Source organism: Triticum urartu, chromosome 3A (assembly GCF_056163025.1).
Source record: "Triticum urartu cultivar PI428250 chromosome 3A, HENAU_Tu73, whole genome shotgun sequence".
NCBI classification, from domain to species: Eukaryota; Viridiplantae; Streptophyta; class Magnoliopsida; order Poales; family Poaceae; genus Triticum; species Triticum urartu.
In genome coordinates, this window is record NC_141875.1 from 254,170,532 (window position 1) to 254,176,531 (window position 6,000).

Sequence of the window (6,000 nt, forward strand, 5' to 3'; positions counted from 1 at the left end):
CTCTCCTCTCCCTTTCTGTCCCTTCTCTCTTTCTCTCCCTAACCTCTCTGCTCTCCTCCTTGGTCAGCGCCGCGCCAGGGCTCCCTCGTCGTCGCCCCATGACGAGCCGTCGCCGGATCCGGCCATCTCCGGTCCATCCCCACCGGATCCGCGTCGTCATCGCTGTTCCAAGCCCCGCCCTCGCCGGAGCCTCCTAGCGCCACCGCCCCTTGCCTCCTGTTCGTGAGCCAGGCATGAGGAGGGCGACAAGCGTGTTGATCGCGCGTGGTCTTCGCATGGGCCTCAGCCTCGCCCGCCAGCCCAACCGGACCAGTCGTCCTACCTCCTCCATCAATCTGGGCTTTTGGCCCATGGTGAGCCACCCACACCCTAGCGCCCAAGTGATCTGTACGCCCAGTTTCGGCCTGTGCCGGCTTTTTACTGTCCGACGAATTTCCTAAATAACCAGTGCATGTATATTACAGGTATGCCATCGCTTTAAAATGCTCATACCTAAACAATGGTGCATCGGATTTAAACATGTCATATATGTAAACTACTTAGATTCCTGTCTAGTTTCATAATGTGCATCATGCATCCACGTTAAAAATGTTAAAAATGTTGTTTGATTAAATTTGCATATTGCCATGTTAAAATGATTTAATTCATAACTAATAACCGTAGCTCGGATTTAAATAAACTTTATATGCAAATGGGGTAGAAAACTTCCTAGTTTGACATGGTGCACTGATCTTGCATGTTTAACAATTCTAAAATATGGTTTAGGGTAGAACAGTACAAAATTCATAATATGCATATGGGGATTTTCCAGAATTGTTGTTCGTTATTTCCGGCCTCATTTAAACTTGCCTAAATAGTTGTTTACTTATGCCTCACCTCTTGCCATGTTAACCAACATTTAATATTGTTGGGTACATAAATGAGGGCAAACTAAATAACTTGAATGTGGTGTTTGGTCAATATGCAACTTGTCACATATTGAGCTCCACTTAACTTGTAGTGCTGTTTGTGCACTTGCCATTCCATGCATATTTAAACCGGACATGCATCATCCTTGGTTGTGCATCATGCCATGTTTATGCTTGTGTGTTTACCATGTTGCTTGCTTCTTTCCGGTTTGCTTCTCTCGTTAGCTTCGGTTTCGTTTCGGAGTTGTCAGGATTCATTCGACTACATCCGTTTCTCTTCTTCATGGACTCGTTTTTCTTACTTGCGGGATCTCAAGCAAGATGACCATTACCCTCGATATCACTTCTATCTTTGCTTGCTAGTTGTTCGTTCTATCGCTATGTCGCGCTACCTACCACTTGTTTATCATGCCTCCCGTGTTGCCATGTCAAGCCTCTAACCCACCTTCCTAGCAAACCGTTGTTTGGCTATGTTACCGCTTTTGCTCAGCCCCTCTTATAGCGTTGCTAGTTGCAGGTGCCTTGCAGGTTGTTCCATGTTGGAACATGGATATGTTGGGATATCATATCTCTTATTTAATTAATGCATCTATATACTTGGCAAAGGGTGGAAGGCTTGGCCTTTTGCTCGGTGTTTTGTTCCACTCCTGCCACCCTAGTTTCCGTCATACTGGTGTTATGTTCCTTGATTTTGCGTTCCTTACGCGGTTGGGGTTATGGGACCCCCTTGACTGTTCCCTTTGAATAAAACTCCTCTAGCAAGGCCCAACCTTGGTTTTAACATTTTCCTAACAACCTAAACTTTTCCCTTGGGAGTTATGAACCCGAGGGTCATCTTTATTTAACCCCCTCGGGCCAGTGCTCCTCTGAGTGTTGGTCCGAACTGGGCGATGTCCGGCGCCCCCTGGGCAACCACGGTCTCTGCTAACCCGACGTCTTGCCCATCCGATGTGCCCTGAGAACGAGATACGTGCGACTCCTATCGGGATTTGTTGGCACATCGGGCAGTCTTGCTGGTCTTGTTTTACTATTGCCGAAATGTCTTGTAACCGGGATTCTGAGACTGATCGGGTCTTTCCGGGAGAAGGAATACCCCTCGTTGACCGTGAGAGCTTGTGATGGGCTAAGTTGGGACACCCCTGCAGGGTATAGACTTTCGAGAGCCGTGCCCACGGTTATGTGGCAGATGGGAATTTGTTTATATCCGGTGTAGAGAACTTGACACTAAAGTTAATTAAAATGAATCAACCGCGTTTGTAGCTGTGATGGTCTCTCTTCGGCGGAGTCCGGGAAGTGAACACAGTTTGAGTTATGTTTGAACGTAAGTAGTTTCAGGATCACTTCTTGATCACTTCTAGCTTCACAACCGTTGTGTAGCTTCTCATCTTAGTCTTATATACGTATGTCAGCCACCATTTTTGCTTAGCACTTGCTGCAACTCCACTTCATTACCTTATCCTACCCATAAGCTTAAATAGTCTTGATATCGCGGGTTTTGAGATTGCTGAGTCCTCATGACTCACAGATACTACCAAAACAGTTGCAGGTGCCGATGATACCAGTGCAGGTGACGCAATCGAGCTCAAGTGGGAGTTTGACGAGGACCTTGGTCGTTACTATGTTTTGTTTCCTGATGATCAGTAGTGGAGTCCAGTTGGGACGATCGAGGATCTAGCATTTGGGGTTATCTTCTTTTCATTTGGTTTTGACCGTAGTCGGTCTACATGTGTATTTTGGATGATGTATGAATTACTTAAGTATTGTGTGAAGTGGCGATTGTAAGCCAACCCTCTTTATCCCTTTCTTGTTCATTACATGGGATTGTGCGAAGATGACCCTTCTTGCGACAAAACCACAATGCGGTTATGCCTCTAAGTCGTGCCTCGACACGTGGGAGATATAGCCGCATCGTGGGTGTTACAAGTTGGTATCAGAGCCATCCCCGACCTAGGAGCCCCCTGCTTGATCGAATCGCTGACGTTGTTGAGTCTAGAACAAAAATGTATTGAGTCTTAGGATTATATATATCAGAGAGTAGGATTCTTTTTACTCCTTAGTCCCTTCGTCGCTCTAGTGAGGCCTCCTGAGTAAATGTTTTGACTTTCCTCTCCTCAAATTTGACGAAAAAAATTAGGATCACGCGGGTATATTGGAATGGTTTCGGTATTCTTGCGATGAGAACATTGTTCTTGGTGCCTCCTGACATTTAGGGGTTGTGGCAGTGTCCTGGGGAGTTGAGCTCCGAGGTGTTGTTGTCACAATTTTATTGTTGCTGTTCTGGAATACCTGAGTTCGCCGACATCGAAAATCTCTTTTAAGCAGTTGTTGGTGAGATAACCTCGACGCCACCCAGTACTAGGGCGGGAGTTTGGGAGTATTGCCATAACTCGTATAACAGATGCTTTTTGAAAGTTTAGGTACACGATTTCTGGAGTTTTCTTGGTTATGTGTTGAAGGATGGATACAGTTGGAGCGTAGGGCTTGTTAGTTGTGTGATATATATTGTGCCTCCCTGTATCCCCAACACCAGATTACATACCCAGAAAGTTTCGGGAGTTAATAGGTGGGAATTCAAGTAGCTCCTACAATATCTTTCTGACATATGCATGATATGGGATTGGGTAAATCTCTATCATATGTATTTGTTTGGGCTTATTCTGCAAGCCAAATCTTTGTTTTGTTTTGAGTTGTGGTATTCGAGTTGCTTCAATGTCAAGTGTTGATTCCATATCTTTCCTATGCGGTGTTCTCATATCCCTATGTGAATACTAATCCTTCTTATTTATCGAGATTGTCATCCCAATTCTATTTCCAACCGGTGCGCTTCTCTTCGAGATGATCCCATCATTCTCCCCACCGGCAAGATAATTTCTAAGTTTTGTCTACGGTGTTTCTTCCATCCGTCCCAAGTTGCCTTTTTTCCCCGCCCTCCCACCCTTTTCTTCAAGGACTCATATATCTTAATCATGTATCCTTTTATTCATGTGAAGCCCCTTCATTCTTTTCAATCAGTGGTCTTATCTGGTGATTCTCAGGAAGATGCTCGGGAGCTATAAGTTTATCATTCTTCTTTCTCTTTTCTTCTCCGGTGGATTCAATTCAAGCGTTTGGTGTTGATTATATCCCTTTCCTTGTTTCAAATGCTTTCTCGTGTTGGAAGTTCTTATCTAAGCATCTCTGGATCATTAACATTGCGATTCTTGTATCCAAAGTGCTGAAGATATCTCAGAAGATTCACGTTTCCATTCTCAATCTGTTCAAGTTATTTCAAGGTTGTTATCTCATTCGACCATTTGATTCAATCGGTGCAATCTCTCTTTTAAATCGTTCAATAGTGTATCTTTGAGTGGGCCCTAACCCACATGTCTTTTCCCAGGATCTTACCTGACTCTTCTAATTTTCCCAGTGCTATTCCTGATTCTTTTCGAAGTTTTACGTAAGAATGAATTATCATCAATCAGATGCCTTCTCCAAGACCGCTTTCAAATTCTTTTCATCGCTGATTCAACCTTTATATTCTTCATTATCACGGGGGCTACACTCAGGTCACGCCTGGCGCACGCCACCCCGCCAGGTCCCTCGGACCTGGTCGTCACGCGCCCATCCCGAGCGGGACCTCGGTGAGGAAAGGTGAGGAAAGACATGGAGGTTTGTTTGTACGTCAAGGGGGACTCCTGAGCATCGCGACTCAGGAGCCTAACTGGTCACGTAGCCCTCACCCCTTGGTCTCGGCCTGTGTAATACCCTACTCCAGCTTTGTGATGGATTGCCTCGAGGGGCCGAGGATGAACTAGTATAGTGGATGAACAACCTCAGGAGGTGAGGTGTTCTTGGGCTCGATGAGATAGTGGGTGTTGGGGTGGTCTGAATGATTCGTCCCCTCTATTGTGGTGGCTAAGTCCTATTTATAGTAGCCTTGGTCCTCTTCCTAAATGTAGGCGGGAAGGGATTCCACAACGGCCAAATTCAAAGGGGGACAACTAGTACAAGTTATCCTGACAAAAGTAGTCTTCGCCTGCAAAGGCTCTGGTGGTGGCGCTGTAGTGGGCTCCACGATGACCTCCGTCCTGTCGTCCTAGCGGCGTTGGTCTCGTTGCACCAATATGGAAACCTTTTCTTGATTCCTCGGGACTCCGTGCCTGCGCTTGCCTCTTTGGCACCAAAGAGGAAACTGGTACACTGTGCCCGCTGGTGCCTGCCTGGCCTTGGTCATCATGGCTCACGTCACGTGAACCTCGTGAGGTGCACCTTGCCTTGATATCTCCGCTCCTCGGGAGCCATCCTAGTGAGGCCGCCCCCAGGGAGGTCTTGGTGTCGTCCGCCTCGCGAGGCTGGGCCCCTCGCGGGAGTCTTGGATAGTTGTTGCTGAAACTGGGCCGTATCGAGCCGTCGATGGAGCCACGCCGTGGGCCGCAGGCAGGCAGGTCTGGGTACCCCCGTTCCCAGGACGCCGAAACATGACACTATTTTGTAGCTGATTCCTTTATGCATGTTCGGTAAAATTTACATGGCAATTATCAAAGAAGTTCACTGCATTTCTAGTTCTTAGATCATTTAATGGCAAATCTAGTGGATTTCACATGGCAACTATAATAAATTGCACATGGAAAATCTAGTACATTACACATGGCCAATCTAGTACATTACACATGGCCAATCTAGTGGCTTCCACATGGCAAATATAGTGGATTCCACATGGAAAGTCTAGTGGATTCCGTATGGCGGATATATTTGGATTACACATGGCAAATCTGGTGGATGACACATGGCAAATGTAGTGGAATCCACATTTTAAATCTAGTGGAACCCACATTGCAGATGTAGCATTTTCCGCATGATAAATCTAGTAATATTTTCACATGGCAACTAGATTTGCTGTGTGGTTTACATGGCAATTAGCATAGAAATTTCACTGCATTTTTGCTTACTACTGTAAGAGGATGTAGGCGTGTCCCCCATTCTTAGTGCTAGCATCATCCAAGTCCCTACTCCTAAAGTTTTTTTTGCGATTTCTTAGTCCAACCTTTTTTTCCTCCCCATGATATCCAAAAGTGATCGTTTCATATTTATTGTTCAATCTTTTGCTATTTTC

The 6,000-nt window shown here is 45.8% G+C and overlaps 1 long non-coding RNA gene across 1 annotated transcript in view; it reads left to right on the forward strand.

The window, feature by feature from the left end:
* The window catches only part of LOC147979375 (uncharacterized), a 31,036-nt gene extending 28,332 nt beyond the window's left edge, over nucleotides 1-2,704 (forward strand). The window contains exon 3 of the long non-coding RNA XR_015618699.1: nucleotides 2,449-2,704. This is a non-coding gene — a long non-coding RNA (uncharacterized LOC147979375). The remainder of the gene's footprint in view (nucleotides 1-2,448) is intronic.
* Nucleotides 2,705-6,000: the final 3,296 nt, after the last annotated feature.